Genomic DNA, 27,658 nt, shown 5'->3' on the forward strand with positions numbered 1-27,658 from the left:
GGAGACAGGAGGCAAAGAATGTTGCCCTGCGATCCTTGGCGGCGGAAGGACGTGCACCAAACAGCATTTCATAGGCCAGTAGTTTAGAAATGCTGGCATTCAGGGCCAGGTATCGATGGTGGCTAGGTGGGAATTTACGCTTTCTCTCAAATGTTTGTGAGATGGAGAGCTGAACGCTGCCGTGTGACATGGTTGAGATGCTTGGTGACGCAGGTGGTGGTGTTGGTGGTACATCCCATGTTTGCTGGGCGGCAGGTGCCAACGTTCCTCCAGAGGCGGAGGAAGAGGCCGAGGCGGCGGCAACAGCAGCAGAAGAGTCCGAGGCGGCAGCAGCAGAAGAGGTAGCAGGGGGAGCCTGAGTGACTTCCTTGTTTTTAAGGTGTTTACTCCACTGCAGTTCATGCTTTGCATGCAGGTGCCTGGTCATGCAGGTTGTGCTAAGGTTCAGAACGTTAATGCCTCGCTTCAGGCTCTGATGGCACAGTGTGCAAACCACTCGGGTCTTGTCGTCAGCACATTGTTTGAAGAAGTGCCATGCCAGGGAACTCCTTGAAGCTGCCTTTGGGGTGCTCGGTCCCAGATGGCGGTGGTCAGTAGCAGGCGGAGTCTCTTGGCGGCGGGTGTTCTGATTTTGCCCACTGCTCCCTCTTTTGCTACGCTGTTGGCTCGGTCTCACCACTGCCTCTTCCTCCGAACTGTGAAAGTCAGTGGCACGACCTTCATTCCATGTGGGGTCTAGGACCTCATCGTCCCCTGCACCGTCTTCCACCCAGTCTTGATCCCTGACCTCCTGTTCAGTCTGCACACTGCAGAAAGACGCAGCAGTTGGCACCTGTGTTTCGTCATCATCAGAGACGTGCTGAGGTGGTATTCCCATGTCCTCATCATCAGGAAAAATAAGTGGTTGTGCGTTAGTGCATTCTATCTCTTCCACCCCTGGGGAAGGGCTAGGTGGATGCCCTTGGGAAACCCAGGCAGCAGAGTCTTCAAACAGCATAAGAGACTGCTGCATAACTTGAGGCTCAGACAGTTTCCCTGATATGCATGGGGGTGATGTGACAGACCGATGGGCTTGGTTTTCATGCGCCATCTGTGCGCTTTCTGCAGAAGACTGGGTGGGAGATAATGTGAACGTTCTGGATCCACTGTCGGCCACCCAATTGACTAATGCCTGTACCTGCTCAGGCCTTACCATCCTTAGAACGGCATTGGGCCACACCAAATATCGCTGTAAATTCTGCTGGCTACTGGGACCTGAGGTAGTTGGTTCACTAGGACGTGTGGCTGTGGCAGAACGGCCACGTCCTCTCCCAGCACCAGAGGGTCCACTAACTCCACCACAACCATGTCCACGTCCGCGTCCCTTATTAGATGTTTTCCTCATTGTTCCCGTTCACCACAATTTTGAGAATGGCAAATTTGGGAATGCTTTTTCAACCCAGAACAAAAAGTGTGCTTTTACGGTCAATACAAATAACTTGACCAGCTAAAACAGTACAGATTTGGTTGAATAGAAATGTCAGGTCTATTTTTTAGGCGCTGGGTGACAGGCTCAACTTGCCCCTGATGTAATATATGGCCAAAAAATAACCACACTGTTGATGGTTAAATGCACTTGGGTGACACAGGCTCAGCCTGCAGCTGATGTAGGATATAGCACAAAATAACCACACTATCGATGGTTAAATACACTTGGGTGACACAGGCTCAGCCTGCAGCTGATGTAGTATATGGCCAAAAAATAATCAGACTGTTGATGGTTAAATGCACTTGGGTGACACAGGCTCAGCCTACAGCTGATGTAGGATATAGCACAAAATAACCACACTATCGATGGTTAAATACACTTGGTGATAGCTCGTGCTGGCGCACCACAAGTCACAAAATGGCCACCGATCACCCCAGAAAATAAGTGATCTAAAAACGCTCTGGGCAGCCTCAAAAAAGTGAGCAAGTCAATAATAGCACTTCAATGATCCACAGCTGCAGATCAATCACAGAATGAAGTCTTTTGGAGGAGTTAATCTGCCTAATCTCGCCCTAACGTCGCAGCTGCAACCTCTCCCTATACTGATCATAGCAGAGTGACGTGCGGCGCTACGTGACTCCAGCTTAAATAGAGGCTGGGTCACATGGTGCACTGGCCAATCACAGCCATGCCAATAGTAGGCATGGCTGTGATGGCCTCTTGGGCCAAGTAGTATGACGCTTGTTGATTGGCTGCTTTGCAGCCTTTCAAAAAGCGCCAAGAAAGCGCCGAACACCGAACCCGGACTTTTACGAAAATGTTCGGGTTCGGGTCCGTGTCACGGACACCCCAAAATTCGGTACGAACCCGAACTATACAGTTCGGGTTCGCTCATCCCTAGGCCTGAGCAAACGGCAGGTGTCGCGCATGAGCTGCCACTTGCTGACATCAAAGTTACACAGGGGAGTACTCCTATTTGCTTGGATCATTAGGAAACTGTTTCTCTGTTCGTACAGTCGGTTCAACATATGGAGGGTGGAATCCCAACGGGTGGAAACGTTGCATATCAGCCTATGTTGGGGGACGCTATTCTGCCGCTGAAGCTCAAGGATCCTTCACGGTGTACGAGTGGTTGAAATGCATGCAAAGCTTCCTGGCCATTTTTATGATGTCTTGCAGATGGGTGGAAGACTTCAGGAACCGCTTGACAACCAGATTGAACACATGTGCCATGCATGGCGCATGGCTCAGCCTTCCTTGATGCACGTTCACCTCCTCCGGCTCAAGAAAAAACTGCCACACCACTGAGTAGGTGATTTTACCCCCAATACTCCGCACTGACTAACTGCTACCGCCGCTGCCTCCGTGAACCCCTGCACTGCTTCTTCCTGAGCAGGTAGGCTCCCGCGAAATGGGTGGTCTTCCCCTGGCACATTTGAATCCTGACCTCTCACTGCTGCCACCCTGCTGACTCCTGGCCACGCTAGCGACTTGCTGGCTCATGGGAAAGCTGCCACCCTCTTCTCCCGATGATGATGAAGCCCCTTCGTCACCCGGATCCAAAGTACGTTCAGCTACATCATCATCGAATACTGTTAGCATGTCACTGATGTCCTCCTCAACTGTCTCTGGGTCAGGAGCCTGACCGCTTGCAACACCAGCTCCCATGTCACTCCCCTTATCACTACTTGCCTGCCTAGTGGAAGAAGCGGCGGATGTCTCCTCTAGATCTTGGCTGGGCATTAGCTGCTGACTGTCCTATAGTACCTCGTCCTCGCTGTATAGTGGAGCTGAGCTCACAGCATACAATACTTCTGTGAGTCTGGGAACAGAAAAGTACAGAGGCAGGTTGAGGACAGGTGAGGGCACAGGACCTGCTCCCGGGCCATGCCAACTAAGGGTTGTGTCTGACAAACCCACTGACTCTTGGCTGGGGCTGTCTGATGACACTTGCGACAAAGTCGAAGATCGAGTCAATCACTCAAGAACTGCTGTGTTGCTGGTCATGACACAATGGCTAGCTTAGACTGGGAGCTCAGGCTTCTTGAAATGACCCCTCCTGCCATGGCCCCTTACTTTGCTGCGACCTCTACCTGCGCCAGAAACATTTAGGCCTCTGCCACTCCCCTGCGCAGGGCCTGGCACTTCTCTGTCTGACATACTGTTAAATCAAATAAAAAGGAAATTAAAACACCCCACAGAAGCCTTTACTACAGATAACTTCACCGCTGAGCGGCAAATATATATTTTCTTTTCCTGCTAAAAGACCCCACAAAAGCCTTTACAACAGATTACTGTACCACAAAGCGGCAAATGTATTTTTTTTTTTTTCGCTAATACACGTGACAAAAGGCTTTACAAGAAATAACACCACCGCAGAGCGGCAGATGTATTTTTTCTTTCTCCGCTAAAACACCCCACAAAAGCCTTTACAAAAGATTACTGCACTGCAGAGCGGCAAATATATTTTTTCTTTTTCCACTAAAACACCTCACAAAAGCCTTTACAACAGATTACTGCAAAGCAAAAAGGCAAATGTATTTTTTCTTTTTCCGCTAAAACACCCCACAAAAGCCTTTACAACAGATAACTGCACCGCAGAGCGGCAAATATATTTTTTCTTTTTCCGCTAAAACACCCCACAAAAGCCTTTACTACAGATTACTGCACCACAAAGCGGCAAATGTATTTTTTCTTTTTCCGCTAAAACACATCACAAAAGCCTTTACAAAAGATTACTGCACTGCAGAGTGGCAAATATATTTTTTCTTTTTCCGCTAAAACACCCCACAAAAGCCTTTACTACAGATTACTGCACTGCAAAGCGGCAAATATATTTTTTCTTTTTCCACTAAAACACCTCACAAAAGCCTTTACAACAGATTACTGCAAAGCAAAAAGGCAAATTAATTTTTTATTTTTCCGCTAAAACACCCCACAAAAGCCTTTACTACAGATTATTGCACCGCAGAGCGGCAAATATATTTTTACTTTTTACGCTAATACACATCACAAAAGGCTTAAAGGGTTTGTCTGGGTTCAGAACTGAACCCGGACATACCTATAATTTCACCCCGGCAGCCCCCCTAACCTGAGCATCAGAGCAGTTCATGCTCCAATGCTCTCCTTTGCCCTGCGCTATATCATGCAGGGCAAGGGCTCTTTTGTTTCCAATCACACACTGCCGGGCGGAAGCTTCCACCCAGCAGTGTGTTCGGTGACGTCACCAGCTCTGATGGGTGGGCTTTAGCGCTGCCCTAGCCGTTTTACTGTACGTCCAGTACGTCACCAGATCTCCAAAAAATGCCTTTGCCCTGCGCGATTAAGCGCAGGTCAAAGAGAGCATCGGAGCATGCTCAAGTCAGGGGGGCTGCCTGGGTAAAATAACTGCACCACAGAGCGGCAAATGTATTTTTTTCTTATTGTGCAAATACACGTCACAAAAGGCTTAACAAGAAAAAAATACATAGCTAAGCGGCAAATATATTTTTTACTTTTTGCGCTAACACACGTCACAAAAGGCCTTAAAAGAAATAACTGCACCGCTGAGTAGCAAATATATTTTTTCTTTTTATGCTAAAACAACCCACAAAAGCATTTACTACAGATAACTGCACCGTTGATCGGCAAACATATTTTTTATGGATCCCCAGTCAGTGCTGTCACCACCCCGACTGAACCCTGTTTAACAGAAATGCTGTGGAATGATTCCTCCCTATCCTTTCCCTACACCTTGAATAATCTTTCCCTGCACTTGTAAATCATTTTTTTTAGCACAATGATGTTTTTTCTATCACTGTCCCTAGCGCCTGCAGACACGTCGCTCCTTGCACTAAGTGCACTGGTGAATGGCAGAATCTAAGATCGCTGCCGTATGTGCCTGTGACATCACAGGGCTGGCTGGCTTCTGATTGGCTGCATGCATGTCAGTATGGGTGATCCCGCCTTCCCAAAGTTCCTTTTTCTATGTTCTCACACGTGCAGCCACCATTTTAAGAAAAAATGTGATTCGTTAACACGAGGAAATTCGCAATCGGTGCGAATCAAATTTTTCCTGAAATTCGGAACGAATTCCACTTCGGCTGCTTCGATTCGCTCATCTCTAATGGCAACCATCTGCCCCCTGTCACCGCAGCGCGGGAAGCCGATGGAGTCAGAGGGAGCCTCCTCCTTCTGTAAACTCAGCATGTGCCTTGGTCAGAGCTGACCGTGGCATGTGAAAGGGTTAATCCGCCGGCATTACTGCATACAGCGATTCCGGTAGATGTAGCAGGGGCCCGTGCTGCAGATCAGGCGGGTGCAGCTCCTGCACCTACCAGATCACATCATGTATATGCACGTGAGGATGCAGCAAGAGACCGCATTCCCTTATGTACATGTACGTGATTATGCGGGAAGGGGTTAAAAATGTTGCAAACAAATCTTAAATTTGTTGCAAATCATCCTCCACTGACAAAACAGCTAAACTCTTTCTTCCATTTTCTAAATGTTAGGCCTCCTGCACACGACCGTATGGCTTTTTCAGTGTTTTGCGGTTCGTTTTTCACGGATCCGTTGTTCCGTTTTTTTTCGTTGTGTTTCCGTTTTTCCATATGGCATATACAGTATACAGTAATTACATACAGTGCAGACCAAAAGTTTGGACACACCTTCTCATTCAAAGAGTTTTCTTTATTTTCATGACTATGAAGGCATCAAAACTATGAATTAACACATGTGAAATTATATACATAACAAACAAGTGTGAAACAACTGAAAATATGTCATATTCTAGGTTCTTCAAAGTAGCCACCTTTTGCTTTGATTACTGCTTTGCACACTCTTGGCATTCTCTTGATGAGCTTCAAGAGGTAGTCCCCTGAAATGGTTTTCACTTCACAGGTGTGCCCTGTCAGGTTTAATAAATGGGATTTCTTGCCTTATAACTGGGGTTGGGACTAGGGATGAGCGAACCCGAACTGTATAGTTCGGGTTCGTACCGAATTTTGGGGTGTCCGTGACACGGACCCGAACATTTTCGTAAAAGTCTGTGTTCGGGTTCGGTGTTCGGCGCATTCTTGGCGCTTTTTGAAAGGCTGCAAAGCAGCCAATCAACAAGCGTCATACTACTTGCCCCAAGAGGCCATCACAGCCTTGCCTACTATTGGCATGGCTGTGATTGGCCAGTGCAGCATGTGACCCAGCCTCTATATAAGCTTGGGTCACGTAGCGCTGCACGTCACTCTGCTGATACAAGCGTAGGGAGAGGTTGCTGCTGCGACGTTAGGGCGAGATTAGGCAGATTAACTCCTCCAAAAGACTTAATTCAGTGATCGATCTCCAGCTATGGATCATTGAAGTGCTGATATTGAATTGCTCACTTTTTTTAGGCTGCCCAGAGCGTTTTTATATCACTTTTTTCTGGGGTGATCGGCGGCCATTTTGTGGCTTGTGGTGCGCCAGCACAAGCTACCACCAAGTACATTTAACCATCAATAGTGTGGTTATTTTTTGCTATATCCTACATCAGGTGCAGGCTGAGCCTGTGTCACCCAAGTGCATTTAACCATCAATAGTGTGGTTATTTTTTGGCCATATACTACATCAGGTGCAGGCTGAGCCTGTGTCACCCAAGTGCATTTAACCATCAATAGTGTGGTTATTTTTTGGCCATATACTACATCAAGGGCAAGTTGAGCCTGTTACCCAGCGCCTAAAAAATAGCCCTGACATTTATATTCCTCCAAATCAGTACTGTTTTAGCTGGTCAAATTATTTGTAGTGACCGTAAAAGCACAGTTTTTGTTCTGGGTTGAAAAACTATTCCCAAATTTGCCATTTTCAAAATTAATATTTTCTGCTATATCAGGCCTACTTTAAATCTATCCCATAAAGGGTATATTAGATTCAAGGTGCTGATAGTGTCATTCTGAAAAACTTAACACACACGCTACAGTGCAGATACAAGTCTAATTCTGTGATTAAAAGGTATACCTGTCACACCGCGCCTAAAAAATAGGCCTGACATTTATATTCCTCCAAATCAGTACTGTTTTAGCTGGTCAAATTATTTGTAGTGACCGTAAAAGCACAGTTTTTGTTCTGGGTTGAAAAACTGTTCCCAAATTTGCCATTTTCAAAATTGTGGTGAACGGGAACAATGAGGAAAACATCTAGTAAGGGACGCGGACGTGGACATGGTCGTGGTGGTGTTAGTGGACCCTCTGGTGCTTAGAGAGGACGTGGCCGTTCTGCCACAGCCACACGTCCTAGTGTACCAACTACCTCAGGTCCCAGTAGCCGCCAGAATTTACAGGGATATTTGGTGGGGCCCAATGCCGTTCTAAGGATGGTAAGGCCTGAGCAGGTACAGGCATTAGTAAATTGGGTGGCCGACAGTGCATCCAGCACGTTCACATTATCTCCCACCCAGTCTTCTGCAGAAAGCGCACAGATGGCGCATGAAAACCAAGCCCATCAGTCTGTCACATCACCCCCATGCATATCAGGGAAACTGTCTGAGCCTCAAGTTATGCAGCAGCCTCATATGCTGTTTGAAGACTCTGCTGCCAGGGTTTCCCAAGGGCATCCACCTAGCCCTTCCCCAGGGGTGGAAGAGATAGAATGCACTAACGTACAACCACTTATGTTTCCTGATGATGAGGACATGGGAATACCACCTCAGCACGTCTCTGATGATGATGAAACACAGGTGCCAACTGCTGCGTCTTTCTGCAGTGTGCAGACTGAACAGGAGGTCAGGGATCAAGACTGGGTGGAAGACGATGCAGTGGACGATGAGGTCCTAGACCCCACATGGAATGAAGGTCGTGCCACTGACTTTCAGAGTTCGGATGAAGAGGCAGTGGTGAGACCGAGCCAACAGCGTAACAAAAGAGGGAGCAGTGGGCAAAATCAGAACACCCGCCGCCAAGAGACTCCGCCTGCTACTGACCGCCGTCATCTGGGACCGAGCACCCCAAAGGCAGCTTCAAGGAGTTCCCTTGCATGGCACTTCTTCAAACAATGTGCTGACGACAAGACCCGAGTGGTTTGCACGCTGTGCCATCAGAGCCTGAAGCGAGGCATTAACGTTCTGAACCTTAGCACAACCTGCATGACCAGGCACCTGCATGCAAAGCATGAACTGCAGTGGAGTAAACACCTTAAAAACAAGGAAGTCACTCAGGCTCCCCCTGCTACATCTTCTGCTGCTGCCGCCTCGGACTCTTCTGCTGCTGCAGCCTCGGCCTCTTCCTCCGCCTCTGGAGGAACGTTGGCACCTGCCGCCCAGCAAACATGGGATGTACCACCAACACCACCACCTGCGTCACCAAGCATCTCAACCATGCCACACGGCAGCGTTCAGCTCTCCATCTCACAAACATTTGAGAGAAAGCATAAATTCCCACCTAGCCACCCTCGATCCCTGGCCCTGAATGCCAGCATTTCTAAACTACTGGCCTATGAAATGCTGTCATTTAGGCTGGTGGACACAGACAGCTTCAAACAGCTCATGTCGCTTACTGTCCCACAGTATGTTGTTCCAAACCGCCACTACTTCTCCAAGAGAGCCGTGCCTTCCCTGCACAACCAAGTATCCGATAAAATCAAGTGTGCACTGCGCAAACGCCATCTGTGGCAAGGTCCACCTAACCACGGCCAGGGACGCTATATCTCCCTAACTGCACACTAGGTAAATGTAGTGGCGGCTGGGCCCCAGGCGGAGAGCTGTTTGGCGCACGTCCTTCCGCCGCCAAGGATCGCAGGGCAACATTCTTTGCCTCCTGTCTCCTCCTCCTCCTACTCAGCTTCCGCCTCCTCTTCTTCCACCTGCTCATCCAGTCAGCCACAAACCTTCACCACCAACTTCAGCACAGCCCGGTGTAAACGTCAGCAGGCCGTTCTGAAACTCATATGTTTGGGGGACAGGCCCCACACCGCACAGAAGTTGTGGCGGGGTATAGAACAACAGACCGACGAGTGGTTGCTGCCGGTGAGCCTCAAGCCTGGCCTGGTGGTGTGCCTGGCGCATGTGCTGAATTTGGTGGTGCAGAAGTTCATTCGCAACTACCCCGACATGTCAGAGCTGCTGCATTAAGGGCGGGCCGTCTGTTCGCGCTTCCGGCGTTCACACCCTGCCGCTGCTCGCCTGTCTGCGCTACAGCGTAACTTCGGCCTTCCTGGTCACCGCCTCATATGCGACGTGCCCACCAGGTGGAACTCCACCTTGCACATGCTGGACAGACTGTGCGAGCAGCAGCAGGCCATAGTGGAGTTTCAGCTGCAGCACGCACGGGTCAGTCGCACTGCGGAACAGCACCACTTTACCACCAATGACTGGGCCTCCATGCGAGACCTGTGTGCCCTGTTGCACTGTTTCGAGTACTCCACCAACAAGGCCAGTGGCGATGACGCCGTTATCAGCGTTACAATACCACTCCTTTGTCTCCTTGAGAAAACACTTAGGGCGATGATGGAAGAGGAGGTGGCCCAGGAGGAAGAGGAGGAAGAGGAGGAAGAGGGGTCATTTTTAGCACTTTCAGGCCAGTCTCTTCGAAGTGACTCAGAGGGAGGTTTTTTGCAACAGCAAAGGCCAGGTAGAAATGTGGCCAGACAGGGCCCACTACTGGAGGACGAGGAGGACGAGGATGAGGAGGAGGTAGAGGAGGATGAGGATGAAGCATGTTCACAGCGGGGTGGCACCCAAAGCAGCTCGGGCCCATCACTGGTGCGTGGCTGGGGGGAAACACAGGACGATGACGATACGCCTCACACAGAGGACAGCTTGTCCTTACCTTTGGGCAGCCTGGCACACATGAGCAACTACATGCTGAAGTGCCTGCGCAACGACAGCAGAGTTGCCCACATTTTAACGTGTGCGGACTACTGGGTTGCCACCCTGCTGGATCCCCGGTACAAAGACAATGTGCCCACCTTACTTCCTACACTGGAGCGTGATAGGAAAATGCGCGAGTACAAGCGCACGTTGGTAGACGCGCTACTGAGAGCATTCCCAAATGTCACAGGGGAACCAGTGGAAGCCCAAGGCGAAGGCAGAGGAGGAGCAAGAAGTTGCCAACGCAGCTGTGTCACGGCCAGCTCCTCTGAGGGCAGGGTTAGCATGGCAGAGATGTGGAAAAGTTTGTCACCACGCCACAGTATTAGTTTTCCAGGGTGTTCGTCTAAAATAAAATGTAAGGGAATATCAAGAGTCAAAGAAAAAGCTTACAATCTAAACAAGCTATTTTATATTTTATAAAGTAAGTTGCTAAAACAGCCATGTCAGAGGAGGTGACAGATCCTCTTCATGCCCTTAGTGACCACTAGTGTTGAGCGAATCGAAGTGAAAGGAATTGACTTAGATCCGAATTTCTGGAAAAATTCAACTCGCCACAACGCCGAATATCCTGGCGATTCGTGGTAACAAATAAATTTTTCCTGAAATGGTGGTAAGAAAAAATAAAAAAATAAAACATACTCGTCTCATCCATTTGCTCACTGAGAGGTCTATCAGCCATAGGCACTGCTGCAAATATGATAGCGGGGGGCTGATGTCTGTACACGGCAGCCAGGTGTCCAATGAAGGCCCCAGATCTGCCTTCAGTGTATACCTATTAAGCCATGTCAGTGGCACAGCCTAATTGGTTGCCTGTCAGTATCCTATTGACACATGATACAGTACACTGCATAAGTAGTACAGTGTGTTATGGAAATGATCGGAGAAGTGCATTTCAAAGCCCCTTTATAAGTTTAAAAAAATATATTTTTCCATTGATAAAATGAACTAAACAAATTTCATATAATTTATCCCTCACAGTGAATCAAAACATCATATGTATCCCAAAATGATACCAATGAAAATTAGTTGAGAAGAAAATCAAAAATGAAAAAGTTATTGGTCTTGGGATGTAGCAATACAAAACATTAAGGCTCCATTCACACGTCCGCAAATGGGTCCGCATCCGTTCCGCAATTTTGCGGAACGGGTGAGGACCTATTCATTTTCTATGGGGACGGAATGGATGCGGACAGCACACAGTGTCCTGTCAGCATCCGCATTTGCGGACCATGGCCCCGATCTTCAGGTCCGCAGCGCCGCAAAAGATAGAACATAGGCATTTCTATAGGGGTGCCAGGCGGGTGTGTTGCGGATCCGCAATTTGCGGGTCCGCAACACACCACGGACGTGTGAATGGAGCCTTAGTTTTTTTTTCTGAAAAAAGTTTTTTTATTGTTCTAAAGTAGTAAACGGACAGGACCTTCTCCTTGACTTCAAAGCCCAGAATGTGTGCAAGTTAAGGTCTCATGCACACGACCTTTGTTGTTTTGGGTCCGTTTTTCACGGATCCATTGTTCTGTATCTGATGGGTTTTTTTTCTCTGATTTAAGTCCTCTTCCGTTCCGTTATTGCACAAAACATATCCGTATGGTTTCCGTATTTGATCCGTTTTTTGCGGATTGGAAAAGGAAACAGTAATTTATTAATCACCAAACACATGAGCAATATGGGCTGGGCATAGCATTTCTACAGTATGGATCTGCAAAATACAGATGAAATACAGATGACATAGGGATGTGTTCCGTATATTTTGCGGACCCATTGACTTGAATCGGGCCTCAGACTGTGATTTGCGGACAATATTAGGACATGCGCTACTTTTTGCGGAACAGCCTTGCGGACAAACGGAAACGAAATGCACACAGAGTAACTCCTGTATTTTCTACAGCCCCATTGAAGTGAACGGTTCTGCATACGGTCCACAAAAAAAATGGAACGGAGGCGGAAAGAAAATAAGTTCATGCACACGACCGTTGTTCTGGTCCGCATCTGAGCCGCAGTTTTTGGGGCTCAGGTGTGGACCCATTCACTTCAATTGCGCCGCAAAAGATGCGGACAGCACTCCGTGTGCTGTCCACATCTGTTGCTCTGTTACGTAGCCCCGCAAAAAAAATATAACATGTCATATTCTTGTCAAGAATAGAATAGGCATTTCTACAATGGCCCACCTGTTCCGTTCCGCAAATTGCGGAAAGCACACGGGCGGCTTCCGTTTTTTGTGGATCCGCAATTTGCGAACCGCAAAAAACAGAACAGTCGTGTGCATGAGGCCTAAGCCTCATTCACACGTCAGTGTTTTGGTCAGTGATTGTGAGCCAAAACCAGGATTGGAGACTCCACAGACATGAGGTATAAGGCCCCTTTCACACGGGCGAGTATTCCGCGCGGATGCGATGCGTGAGTTGAATGCATTGCACCCGCACTGAATACCAACTCATTCATTTCTATGGGGCTGTTCACATGAGCGGTGATTTTCACGCATCACTTGTGCTTTGCGTGAAAATCGCAGCATGCTCTATATTCTGTGTTTTTCACGCAACGCAGGCCCCATAGAAGTGAATGGGGTTGAGTGAAAATCGCAAGCATCCGCAAGCAAGTGCGGATGCAGCGCGATTTTCACGCATGGTTGCTAGGTGACAGTCTATTCACTGTATTATTTTCCCTTATAACATGGTTATAAGGGAAAATAAAAGCATTCTGATTACAGAATGCTTAGTAGGTGATCAATTAAGGGTTAAAAAATAAAAAAAATAAACTCACCTTCTCCTCTTGTTCGCGTAGTTACCGGTCTCTTCTTTACTTCTTAAAAGATGAACTACCGGCTAGGACCTGTGGTCTCCACACTGCTCCAGCAGGCAATGGGATCCAGCAGCCAACCAGCTACTCCGCTGTACAGCGGAGCCACCTAGGCCTCGGATCCCACAGCTCCACCAGCACAGCACAGAAACAGCGACGACTGCCATCCAGCGCCGCATGTGAACTGGTGCTAAGGGATCACCTGTTCACAGCTTCTCAGGAACTCCAACTGAGATGTGGTAGGAATTAAAACCCTGTGCAGACTACTGCTAATTTAAGTAAAGAGCACCTGTGCCACATGGGGAGGAGTGCTGACTTAGTATGGGGGAAAAAAGACTATAGAGCATTTAAATCATGGTTTGTAGAGTGAAACTAAATCGCACCTCCTCATTCCTATACTATTGACTACTGTATGTAATAAGCAGCATTTCTTATGATAAAACATGGCTATACAGCGGTTATATCAATCATTTGCTGTGCACTATAAAGAGGCAATTAGTATACAGTTTGATCAAAGAGTATAGGCCCACTTACCGCGACAAGGTTGCCTCTTGTTAAGTGGGAACCTACTCTAACCGAACTTCTGTGAAGTTCGGGTTTGGGTACCAAACATGCGCGATTTTTCTCACGCGAGTGCAAAACGCATTACAATGTTTTGAACTCGCGCGGAAAAATTGCGGGTGTTCCCGGAACGCACCCGCACATTTTTCCGCAACGCCCGTGTGAAAGAGGCCTAAGGGAAAGATCTGCATCTGTTCTGCGTTCAGAGCCGCACCTAGTTTTGGCTCAAAATCACTATTGCAACTCACAGACCAAAGCACTGACGTGTGAATGAGACATTATACTCAATCTTTTCAGTTCCTCCTGCTCTATAACAGATTCAACACCATGTTCAACATGACCGATTCCCTTTAACCCCTTAAAGACCGGGCCTCTTTTCATTTTTACATTTTTTATTTCCCCCTCCAATAGCCATAACTTTTTTATTTTATTTTTACAAAACCATATGAGTGTTTATTTTTTACAAGACAAGATGCATTTTTTAATGCTGCCAGTTAATTTACCAATTCTTGCATTGGAAAACTGAGAAAAAACTCTTTGGCGGGTAAAATAAAAAAAAAAACACACAATTTTTTTACATCACAGCATTTTTTTACATCACGGCATTCACTGTGCTCTAAAAATGACATGGCCTCCTTATTCCTATGGCTCTATATGATTGCGGCAATACCAAACCTATATAGTTTTTATTTTGTTACATTACATTACATTTAAAAAAATGTAAACCTTTGAAAAAAATCTAAGTTAGCTTCGGTACAAAAGGATTCCTTTTGTAAAATATTTTTAAAATCATAGAATCTAAACCCAATGTTATTCACCAAACTCTCTCGCAACTTTGGACTTAACGAACTTTGCCTCGCCGAAGCACATACATTTTAATGCTGTATGGAGACAGGTCTCAGTTAGGCCTCATGCACACGGCCGTTGTTTTGGTCCGCATCCAAGCCGTAGTTTTGGCGGCTCGGATGCGGACCCATTCACTTCAATTGGTCCGCAAAAGATGCGGACAGCACTCCGTGTGCTGTCCGCATCCGTTGCTCCGTTCCGTGGCCCCGCAAAAAAATATAACCTGTCCTATTCTTGTCTGCGCTTTGAGGACAAGAATAGGCAGTTATATTAAAGGCTGTCCATGCAGTTCCGCAAATTGCGGAACGCGCACAGAGACGCCATCCGTGTTTTGTGGATCCGCGATTTGCGGACCGCAAAACACACAACGGTCGTGGGCATGTAGCCTAAAGCATTAAAACAACATTTTTGAATTAATCGACTTCGGATCTTGGATCCAAAGGTCAATTCGCTCACTGCTATTTGTAAACCCACCTTAGTGAAAGAGACCAGTAAAGATGTATATGTTTGATGAACAGCTGCTTGTATCTAACAGAGGAGCATATAAACATCAAAGCTGCAAGTACGTTTTAGGCCCCTTTCACACAAATTATACGGATTGGTTTAGGATGCGTTCAGGATCTTGCAAGCGAGTTCAGTCAGTTTTATCTGTAATTGCGTTCAGCTTTTCAGTTTTTTCACACGGAATCAGTTTTGATGCATTTTTCAAGGTTGTGGGGAAAAAAATGAAGGTTTACAAACAACATCTCCTACCAACCATCATTGAAAAACGCATTGCATCCGGTCTGCATCTGGATGTAATGCGCTTTTCACTGAAGCCCCATTCACTTCTATAGGGCCAGGGCTGTGTGAAAAACGCAGAATAAGGGCTTGTTCACACGAACGTGTGAAGCCTGTGCCCGTGCTGTGGACCACAAATTGCACGGGCATCATCCGTGGGGCAGGTGCATGGGGATCGCAGACCCATTCACTTGAATGGGTCCGCGATCCTTCTGTTCCTTAAAAAGATAGAGCATGTTCTATCTTTTTGCGGTGCGGAAGCACGGAATGGAACCCCAGAAAGCACTCCGTACTGCTTCCGTAGTGTTCCATTCCGTTCTTCCGTTCCGCATCTCCAGATTTGCGGACCCATTGAAATGAATGAGTCCGCATCCGTGATGAGGAATGGCCATGGAACGGTGCCCATGTATTGCGGATCTGCAAATGCGGTCCGCAATACGGCAGCAGGCATTACACAGGCATCGCACATTCGTACATTCACACGACCATATGTGTTTTGCAGTCCGCAAATTGTGGATCCGCAAAAAAAACAAATGATGTCCGTATGGCATCTGTTTTTTTTTTTGAGGATCCATTGTAGCAATGCAAAATGGACAGGAATAGGACATGTTCTATTTTTTTTGCAGGGCTGCGGAACGGACATACGGATGCGGACAGCACACGGTGTGCTGTCCACATTTTTTACGGAACTATTAAAATGAATGGGTCTGCATCCTATACGCCAAAAAATTGGAACGGACACGGAAACAAAATATATTCGTGTGAATGTAGCCTATAGAACATGACGTGATTCTCATGCAACGCAGAACTGATGCGTGAAAAAATATAAATGGAAAAATATGGCGCTGTATGAAGGAGACCCCATAATGACAAAAGGTGCATTGGTGGTCATCTCATCAGGGGTTCAAGGTTCTTAGTTTGCCAAAGAACATTACAATGTAATGAAAAATGCCTCCTATCCATATATTTCATTTATAAAAACATCATCCGTATTCCTCCGATAAATTTATAAGCACAGGGCTGGATTTTTATTTTATTTTTTTACTTAAATCAATTTTGCCCTTTTTAATTTCTTTTTCGATTTCTTATGTATCCCATTAATGTAACTATTTACAATAATCTTGAGGTATTCTATTTCATATGTTTGATTTAACAAAACAATACTGTAGATATTTTAATATTGCAGAACAGTCTTTAAATAAACTGAATTTATTGCGCCCTGAGGCCATTTTATTAAACATATCTACGGTATGACAGTTTTTTGTCTTTTAATTTAACAGAGTATTGTGATTTCAAGCCAAATTGTGTCTTTCTTTTGGCTGGAGATACAGGTTCTAAGTGCCCTCACTTGATCTTTTCATCCAGATGCATTCACTTTATCACTTGGTTGTGGATTCGGTATAAATCCGCGACATCTTCCACTATTAGATGAAAGCGTGATGGATGGTATGAGCTACACCTGCAAACAAGACTCCTCGCTCGGTGTCAGTGCCAATCACACCTACCATCTGTCTTCCATTTACCTAGCGTAAACCTGACAGTCCTCTCCTTCATTGTTTCATTTTCTTATCACAGAGGAGCATCAAATGTTTTCTCCATGGAGGACATTGGGTTATGGAAAAACTAATTTGTGGATACAAGAGGGTTGATTCTATATCTTCCTCTTTTTGCAATTTGCCAAACTAACAGAAATAAATACTTAACTTTTTTTTTTTTATCATGATTTCTCAAAACAGATTTCCTTGACAGCATTTTTCAGTTTAATTATTTATCACATAGTTTTGAAAAAAATAAAAATAAATCTATTTTGCATTCTTGATCAAAAATAAAAAAAATCGAGTTTTTCCCCATCATTCTGCACTTCCTACCACATAATGTCAAATATTTTTGCTAATTTATTGAAAAGGAAAAACAAAAATCTTGCATTGACATATGTATTCAGACACTTTTACTCAGTACTTAGTTGAAGCACCTAAATTAGGCGTATTTCAGGCGCAGATGGCTGTGCAACTATCCGCAACTTTGCCCGCTCATGCCAGTTCTAAAATTGTAGGCGTGGCATGGGCGGGGACAAGCCGGCAGGCCTGTCTCATTTACCATTTTTCACTCCTACTTAAGACATAGAAAATGGTCTAAATGTAAGACAGCTTGGAAGCTGTCTTACATTTAGAACTTGAACTGGATGCGCCGAAGTTATGGAGAGGCCTGCGCCTCTTTATGACTGCAGTGGATCCACCGCTAGCTATGGGCCTTTATTAAGACTGGCGTCTAAAACGTTGGTCTTAATAAACGTGCCCCTAAGTCTTCTTGGATATGATGCAAAATGGTTTGCACACCTGGATATCGGGATTTTAGCCATTCTGTCAGGTTGGATGGGAAGCGTCAGTGGAAAGCCATTTTCAGGTCCATCTAGAGATGGGTGAGATGGTGTCCCTAAGCCTGAGCATGAGGAGCTAGAGGGACATAGATGACCCTGACAGACCGTGGCAGTATGCAATGGAGATTCAGACAGGGAGCCCCTCCGAGTCCCTTGTGCAAATGGCCAGATGCATGCTGAGTTGATTGTGTAGTGACAGCCGCATTATCACCATTCGGCAGAGGGATTACTACTGACTTTCCACAATGTTAGACCCTCACTACTGGTCCAAAATGGGGGCCTTTTTTACAACTTTTGAGAGGGATTTAAAACTTAACAATCAAGACGCTCAATTCGCTCAACTCAACTGATGAGAATAACTGACCGAGTATGTGAAGTGTGAAATAAGTCTAATAGTGACACACAGTCATTCTACAGCTAACAGAAGGAATCCAAACACATGTGTTTTCACGGCCACAACATGGATTAAAAAAAACTTTTTTTATCCTTCTACTTTATTGGTGCTGCTGGATATATGCACTGAAGTGCTGTGAAAATAAATCAGTTATGTCTGGCTCCCAGTCGGAAGTAACTGGCTGGACACAACTGATATATGTGAAGGGGACCTAAGAATGAGATTTATACACATTATATACAAATTATAATAAAGAAAATTCTGCAAAGTCTTGTGTGCATTTGTATTTAGCCCCCCTGAGTCAATACTTTATAGAACCACTTTTCGCTTCAATTACAGCTGCAAGTCCTTTTGGGTATGTCTCTACCAGCTTTGTAGATCTAGAGACTGAAAGTTTTGCCCATTCTTCTTTGCAAAATACTATGTAGTAATACTAAGTTCAGTCTGATTGGATGAAGTGTGTCTGTGAACAGCAATTTTCACAGCTACAATGGTTAAGTGCCTTGCCTCTAATACAGAAGGTCGTGAGTTCGAATCCTGGCAGAAACTTTTCTGAAATATGGGCTAAATTTGATTTAAATACACTGGGGTGTCCCCAAGCACTGACTCCATATATGAACATAGCTATATATGGAGTCAGAAATCGGACTCCTAAGCCGAACAAGAGTCCCGGCACCCTCCCCTCTTCAGAGCAGGAGGTGCCTGGGGTTCTCTGATTAACTTCCATTGTGCTTGCATGCTCGGTAGAACACCGGAGCATCGTGAAGTGTTCTACTCAAGCACACGAGCGCTTTGGTGCTCGATCAACACTACTGATGACTAGGGATGAGTGAACCCGAACTGTATTTTCGTAAAAGTCCGGGTTCGGGTTCGGTGTTCGGCGCTTTCTTGCCGCTTTTTGAAAGGCTGCAAAGCAGCCAATCAACAAGCGTCATACTACTTGCCCCAAGAGGCCATCACAGCCATGCCTACTATTGGCATGGCTGTGATTGGCCAGTGCAGCATGTGACCCAGCCTCTATTTAAGCTAGAGTCACGTAGCGCCGCACGTCACTCTGCTCTGATCAGTGTAGGGATAGGATGCGGCTGCTGCTGTTAAGGCCAGATTAGGCAGTGATTTACTCTTCAAAAACACTTACTGAAGTGATCGATGTACAGCTGTGTATCATTCAACCTCTGCTATTTAATTGCTCACTGTTTTTAGGCTGCCCAGAGCGTTTTTCTGTCACTTTTTTCTGGGGTGATCGGCGGCCATTTTGTGTCTTGTGGTGCGCCAGCACAAGCTGCCACCAAGTACATTTAACCATCAATAGTGTGTTATTTTTTTTGCTATATCCTACATCAGGGGCTTGGCTGTGGTTGCTATTTTATTGAGGGGTGAAAAACAATTGCCAAAATAGCAGTACCCTAAATCTGGTGTTCCAGCTGTGGCTAGCCAATTGTAATACTGTCTGCTGTCTGGCAAAGGATATATTTTTCTCTGGGTTGAAATACAATTCCCAACTTAGCAATTCCCTAAATCAGTGGTTTCTGCTGTAGCAGGCCAAGTTTAAATCTATCCATAAAAGGGTATATTACATTGAAGTTGCTGATAGGGTCATTCTCAATAACTTCACACGCTACCGTGCATCTCCAAGTCAAATTCTGTCCGTAAACGTATACCTGTCATCCAGCGCCCAAATAATAGGCCTACAATTTATATTCAGCTAAATCTGTAGTTACTGCTGTGGCTGGTCAAGTTATTTAGTGTCCGTCAAAGCACAGTTTTTGTTCTGGGTTGAAATACAATTCCCAAATTAGCAATTCCATAAATCAGTGGTTTCTGCTGTAGAAGGCCAAGTTTAAATCTATCCATAAAAGGGTATATTACATTGAAGGTGCTGATAAGGTCATTCTCAATAACTTCACACGCTACCGTGCATCTCCAAGTGTAATTCTGTCCGTAAAGGGATACCTGTCATCCATCCAGGGCCTAAATACTAGGCCTACAATTTATATTCAGCTAAATCTGTGTTTACTGCTGTGGCTGGTAAAGTTATTTAGTGTCCGTCAAAGCACAGTTTTTGTTCTGGGTTGAATTCCCAAATTAGCAATTCCATAATTAAGTGGTTTCTGCTGTAGCAGGCCAAGTTTAAATCTATCTATAAAAGGGTATATTACATTGAAGGTGCTGATAGGGTCATCCTCAATAACTTCACACGCTACCGTGCATTTCCAAGTCTAATTCTGTCCGTAAAAGGGATATCTGTCATCCAGGGCCTAAATACTAGGCCTACAATTTATATCCAGCTAATTCTGTGGTTACTGCTGTGCCTGTATTAGTGTAATACGGTACCTAAATAAATAGCCAGATAGTGTTAGGTGCCTGTAAAAAAAAAGGCCTGAATTTGAATTCAATACATTGGGCCACATAATTTTTTTTATTTTTATTTTTTTAATTTTTTATTGAGAATGAAAGTCATTACATATGAAAAAGTATGACAAAATACATATTAACATATGCGTATTAACAGTATACAGATAATAAGACAGGTTCCCTTTTACATAGTTTCTATAGGATGTACCGTACATCAAAGTTAATATATCATAGTAACATTTAGCATATTTATAAGGGTTTTATTAAATTCTTTTAGTGATAGACAAGCCTCAAACATGAGAAGTAGATGGAGAATCAATGGATGGGGTATTCAAGTTTCTGTATAAGAACCACTCCTTCCATTGAGCTCTGTAGGAAAGTATCCTACGGCTTTCCCAAGCCGCTAACTCTTCAAATCTCCATAGCTGATCTATTTTCCCCAGCCATTGGAAAATGGAAGGTACTTCTTCAGAGAGCCAAAATTTTGGGATTAAAAAGCATGCAGCACTTAACATGGTATGAAATAGCTTAATTGGTGATTTTTTTGTTACTTTGGGAAACCAACTTAATAATGCTATTTGTGGGGAAATTGGAAAGTTCATCCCACAAACTTTATTAGTATAAGTGAAAATATCCTTCCACCATTTCTGTAGAAGAGGGCATTCCCACCAAATATGGAAGAATGAACCTCTCTCCTTCTTACAATGCCAGCATGTGTCCACATTATTCGGATTATAAAGGCAGGTAATGTCCGGGGTCCTGTACCACCTTGTCATTATTTTATATCCATTTTCTTGGATGCGGACGCACCTAGAAATATTATGTGGAGTGAGTAGGATTTTTGGTAAGTTTTCCTGTGAGAAGTCAGCACCCAGGTCTCTTTCCCATAACCTTATAAACGCCGGTTTAATCAAGGACACTGGTGATAGTATTTTTTTATAGATTTGAGAGATCAATTTAGTATGTCTGGAATGGTCTGATATCAAGTTCTCAAACCAGGTCAGGGGACGTGATAGATCTTTCAGATGGATATTTTTTACAATGAAGGTACGCAAAAAAGATAGCAAATAAGGGATTTTCTTACTTTCCGGGAGTATATCTAGTAGATATTCCTCTTTCAGAACTTTACCTTTATCATCAAAAAGTGATCTAAGAGGTAGTGTGGAGTTCCTAACTGGATTTGGAAGACATTCTCTCAGACTGGGTGGGGCATAGGCCAGTATATCTTTCACTTGTAACAATGGCGAGGGTAGTGGGATGGCATGTTGTGTTTGTTGGAACCATTTCCATGTGCCTAATGTCGATTTTACAATTGGGTTGATAGGTCTGTCTTGGGTTGGGTAATTCTTCACCCCCACTAGAAGGCCTGAAGGGAACGAACCAAGCTCACTCTGTTCCATGGAGACCCAGGGCTTCTTATTTGGATGTTTGAACCAGTCTCTCAATCTTGACATCAAGACTGCTCTCCCATACAGTTCTGGGTCAGGTAAACCTATTCCCCCATTAATCTTTGGTCTACATAGTACAGCACGAGCTAGTCGAGCTTTTTTCCCGGCCCAAATAAATGAGCTAATTTGACTTTTCACTTTAGCGTAAAACGTTTTTGGGACTGGGATCGGTAGTACTTGTTGCAAATAAGTCAGTCTTGGTAGGACTAATGAGGTAGCTATATTTTTTATGCCGAACCATGATAGCATCGGGTTCCTTAATCCAGTTAGCTGATCAGACATCGATTGAAGGAGAGGGATGTAATTTAGTCTAAAAAGAGAGGATGGGTCAGGGCCAATTTTAGCTCCCAGATATGTAATATATGGAGTATCCCAATTAAAGGGGGAATTTGCTTTTAATGTGTTCCTAATTGAGGTAGGAAGGTCTATGCTGATAATATGGGATTTGCCCATGTTAATTTTAAAATTTGAGTATATGCTGAACTGCTCAAGTATCTTATAAATTAATTGTAGGGCTTTGGCTGGGTTAGTGTTCAATATTAATAAATCGTCGGCAAAGGCAGCGACCTTGTGTTCTCTTTGGTCTATCTTGATGCCCATTATCCCTTTTTCCAGCCTAATAGCCTGTAGTAACGTCTCCATTACCAAAACAAATAATAGAGGTAACAATGGGCAACCCTGCCTGGTGCCATTCCTGATGCCGAAGGAGGGTGACAGAGTATCGTTGATAATGATAGATGCCGAAGCGTGAGTATATAGGGAGAAGATGGCATAAATAAATGGGTCAGGGAATTTAATTATTTTAAGGACTTCTTTCATATAATCCCAACTCACCCTGTCGAAGGCCTTTTCAGCATCCGTGCTAAGGAGGACCAGAGGCTGCTTGAGTTTCTTTGCAAAATAGATGGCATTTAGCACTTTGGCGGTATTATCTCTGCCCTCCCTACCACGGACAAAGCCTACCTGATCTTCTTTGATTAGGGATGGGAGGAAGGAGGATAGACGTGTGGCCAGCATCTTAGCCAGGGGCGGACTGACCGGTCGGGCACTTCGGGCATGGTCCGAGGGCCCGGGCGGGATGGGGGCCCGCCACAGAATAACATTATGTGTTAATGTTATCCCCCAGGGCTCCATTTGCGACTAGAGCCGCGCCGCAGCTCTGAATACAGCGGCGGGCACAGACAGAAGCTGAACTATCACTTCTTATCAGCAGCGCAGTGGAAGAGTCTCTCCCTCCCCCTGTGCTGCTGCTGCCGCGGCCAATAAGAAGAGGGACAGGGGGAGGGGCTGTGGCCACTGCGCCACCAATGAAGATAACTGAGCTGTTAATACAAATACAGGAGGCGGGTGACGGAATCAAATAGCGGCACCCGACCTCTATGACAGGGAGCGGCACCTGAGGGGTTAACTGCCGCTGATCGCAGCTCCCTGTCATAGAGGTCGGGTGCCGCTATTTGATTCCAGCACCCGCCTCCTGCATTTGTATTAACAGCTCAGTTATCTTCATTGGTGGCGCAGTGCCCCCCCCCCCCCAGTATAATAAACATTGAGTGGGCGCCCCCCCCAGTAAAATAAACATTAAGTGCGGCGCCCCCCCCCCAGTATAATAAACATTGAGTGCGGCCCCCCCCCCAGTATAATAAACATTGAGTGGGCGCCCCCCCAGTATAATAAACATTGAGTGCGGCGCCCCCCCCCAGTATAATAAACATTGAGTGCGCCCCCCCCTATAATAAACATTGGTGGCGCAGTGGCCAGTGCCAATGAGGGTTAAAATAAATAAATAAAAATTAACTCACCTCCTCCAATTGATCGCGCAGCTGTCGGTCTCCTGTTCTTTCTTCAGGACCTGTGGTGACGTCACTGAGCTCCATCACATGGTCCATTACCGTGGTGATGGATCATGTGATGTATCATGTGATGAGCACAGTGATGTCACCACAGGTCCTTTGACAGGTACGCGATCAATTGGAGGAGGTGAGTTAATTTTTATTTATTTATTTTAACCCTCATTGGCATTGCCCACTGCGCCGCCAATGTTTATTATAGGGGGGGGGCCGCACTCAATGTTTATTATACTAGGGGGGGGCGCCGCACTCAATGTTTATTATACTCTCATTGGCACTGCCCACCAATGTTTATATATTTATTATACTAGGGAGGGGGGCGCACTGCGCCACCAATGTTTATATGTTTATTATACTAGGGAGGGGGGGCGCACTGCGCCAGCAATGTTTATATGTTTATTATACTAGGGAGTAGGGAGGGGGGGCGCACTGCGCCACCAATGTTTATTATGTTGGGGGGGACGCACTGCGCCACCAATGTTTATATGTTTATTATACTAGGGAGGGGGGCGCACTGCGCCACCAATGTTTATTATGTTGGGGGGGCGCACTGCGCCACCAATGTTTATATGTTTATTATACTAGGGAGGGGGGGCGCACTGCGCCACCAATGTTTATATGTTTATTATACTAGGGAGTAGGGAGGGGGGCGCACTGCGCCACCAATGTTTATTATGTTGGAGGGGGACGCACTGCGCCACCAATGTTTATATGTTTATTATACTAGGGAGTGGGGGCGCACTGCGCCACCAATGTTTATTATGTTGGGGGGGACGCACTGCGCCACCAATGTTTACTATACTGGGGTGTTGGGGGGGGCGCACTGCGCCACCAATGTTTGTTATATTGACCTTCTACTACGCATTCTGCATTAAAGAATGCTATTATTTTCCCTTATAACCATGTTGTTATAAGTGAAAGTAATACAGTGAATAGACTTTCATCCTAGCAACCATGCGTGAAAACCGCACGGTTCAACCAGAAGGATGGATCCGGCATTCCGGTATTTTGAATGCCGGATACGGCACTAATACATTCCTATGGGGAAAAATGCTGAATCCGGCATTTGGGCAAATCTTCAGTTTTTTTTCGCCAGAGATAAAACCGTAGAATGCTGCGGTTTTATCTTTTGCCTGATCAGTCAAAAAGACTGACCTGAAGACATCTTTTCCGGTATAGAGCCCCTGTGACGGAACTCTATGCCGGAAATGAAAAACGCTAGTGTGAAAGTACCCTAAAATATTAAAGAGGACCTTTCACCTGTATAAACTATGTGAACTGAGTATGCTGCCATATAGAGCGGCGCCCGGGGATCTCACTGCACCTACTATTATCCCCGGGCACCGCTCCGTTCTCCCGTTATAGGCTCCGGTACATTTGCTTTTTAAGTTATAGTAGGCAGGTCTTCCCTTGTCCTGTGGGCGTCTCCTTCTCCTAGGCTGCAGCGCTGGCCAATCGCAGCGCACAGCTCACAGCCTGAGAGGTGAAAGGTCCTCTTTAAGTTTAAATCCCCCTTTCCCAATTTTACATATAAAATATATAAACAATAAATAAACATATTACATAGCGCTGTGTCCGAAAAGTCCAAACTATTAAATTATTAAAAAATATCTCCTATGCGGTGAGCATTCGCCATTTTTAGTCACCTTGTCACCCCAAAAAATAGGATAGGACTGTTCTATTATGGGCCGAACGTTTCATAAAATGCACGCAACTTTTTTTGGTGTTTTTTTGCACGGTATTGAGTATCGCAATACTTTTTTATGGTGACGAAAGCGAATCAAAACTTTGGTATCGAAACAACCCTACGCCAATCTGATCGGCGTAGCGTTGTCACGATACCAAAATTTTGATTCAGTTTTGATTTGGCGACTAAAAATTTAATTTGGCTCCTAAATTTTTCAGTTCAGGAGCCAATGGCTACTAGGTATTTTTTTTAGTCTGGAGCACTGTGCCCAGCACCCCGATTCCGAATGTTATGCTGGCCAGGTAATGGCAGCGGGGCCCGGTGCAGTCACTGTATTCTATTACACCGGGCCCCGCTCACTGTAATACTAATATTCATATGTGAACAACTTGAAATCCTCTGCGATCCTCTCCCTCTGAGCTCTCTGTACTCACAAACTCAGTAGCAGGCCGGGCGGCAGCGCAACTCACTGACGTCACGCGCCTGCTCCTCCCACTTTATGAATGAAGCAGGCGGAGCAGGTGCGTGACGTCAGTGAGTTGCGCTGCCGCCCGGCCTGCTACTGAGTTTGTGAGTACAGAGAGCTCAGAGGGAGAGGATCGCAGAGGATTTCAAGTTGTTCACATATGAATATTAGTATTACAGTGAGCGGGGCCCGGTGTAATAGAATACAGTGAGTGCACCGGGCCCCGCTGCCATTACAACACCAGATGCCGGCCCCCAGACCCTGTATTGGGGGTCATTCACTCACAGCGACACTGTTATGGAGGGATCTGTGGATGACACATATATAGCATAAGGTGCTATATATGTGTCACCCACAGATCCCCCCCACAACAGTGTCACCCACAGAGCCCCCACAACAGTGCCATCCACAGCGCCCCCACAACAGTGCCATCCGCAGAGCCCCCACAACAGTGCCATCCACAGAGCCCCCACAACAGTGCCATCCACAGAGCCCCCACAACAGTGCCATCCACAGAGCCCCCACAACAGTGCCATCCACAGAGCCCCCATAACAGTGCCATCCACAGAGCCCCCATAACAGTGCCATCCACAGAGCCCCCATAACACCTTTTGGTTCAAAATATTTTTTAATTTGGCTATTCCCCACCCCTCTTGTAATTGTTACGCTACTTGTGGGCTGCGCGGGAATGAGTTCAGTCACTTCTGTGCGCAATCCCGTCCTGCAGTGCGTGATCCCGCAAGACCCGCCGCTGTAGGTCACGGGTCTCGCGGGATCACGCGCCGCAGGATGGGATTGCGCACCGAAGTGACTAAACTCATGCCCATGTAGCCCGCAAGTAGCGGATCAGTGGAACAAGTACAAGGTGGGTGGGGGGATGATCTGTGGGGTTGCTCAGACGGCTAGGCCCTTCACAGTAGTTATTAACCCCTTTCAGCAGTCCCCCATTCACTGAAGGAGGGACTGCTGAAAGGGGTTAATAACTACTGTGAAGGGCCTCCCCCCCTTTCACAGTAGTTATGCCCAGATATGTGCCCCCTTCACAGTAGTTATGCCCACACTGCTTCTAACAGAGGCTCACTAATGGACGCTGAGATTAGATCACCCCATATGAGAGCATTGAATCAATGCTTTCCTATGGGGAAAATCTGACCCTGGAGGTCATCATGCAGGGTGTGAGGACGTCCAGCGTCAGATACCAGACCAAAGGTCTGTTTTACTCCAGGAAGCCCTCAGGTGGCTGCCAGCCACTAGAGGCGGACTTATTGCTGGAACGTAAACAATGCAGTTTCTCTAGAACATTGCAGTTCGATTTGCAAAAGGGACACTGTACCCAGACCACTTCAATGAGCTGAAGGGGTCTCGGTGCCTTTTGTGTCGCTTTAACTTTCAAATCTTATTAAAGATTGTGTAGGGTGTGGCTGGAGGCGGGGCATGGAGGCGGGGCAAGGGTGGGGCTTGCAGCAGAACATGGGTGGGGCCTGTAAGGGGGCCCTTGATTTATTTTGCCCGGGGGCCCTGAGGGTTCTCAGTCCGCCCCTGATCTTAGCTAATAGTTTCAAATCTAAATTTAACAGGGATATTGGGCAGTAATTAGAACATTGGGAGCTGTCTTTCCCCTCCTTCGGGATCAGTGTGATATGGGCTCTTGTCATGTCTGTGGACAGCGGGGCACCAGACAGGGAACTATTAAATATAGAAAGAAGATATGGCCCCAAAGTTTTATAAAAATTGTGATAATACAGGGCTGGATAGCCATCAGGCCCAGGGCTCTTCCCGTTAGGGAGTTGTTTAATTGCAAATATAAGTTCC

General features: G+C 46.0%; 1 protein-coding gene across 1 annotated transcript in view; it reads right to left on the reverse strand.

The window, feature by feature from the left end:
- Nucleotides 1-27,658, reverse strand: part of TMEM132D (transmembrane protein 132D) — a gene marked incomplete at its 5' end in the record, with an annotated part of 1,395,909 nt that overhangs the window by 1,233,264 nt on the left and 134,987 nt on the right. The gene's annotated exons all lie outside the window — the stretch shown is intronic.

The sequence above is a fragment of the Bufo bufo genome, chromosome 2 (genome assembly GCF_905171765.1).
Source record: "Bufo bufo chromosome 2, aBufBuf1.1, whole genome shotgun sequence".
NCBI classification, from domain to species: Eukaryota; Metazoa; Chordata; class Amphibia; order Anura; family Bufonidae; genus Bufo; species Bufo bufo.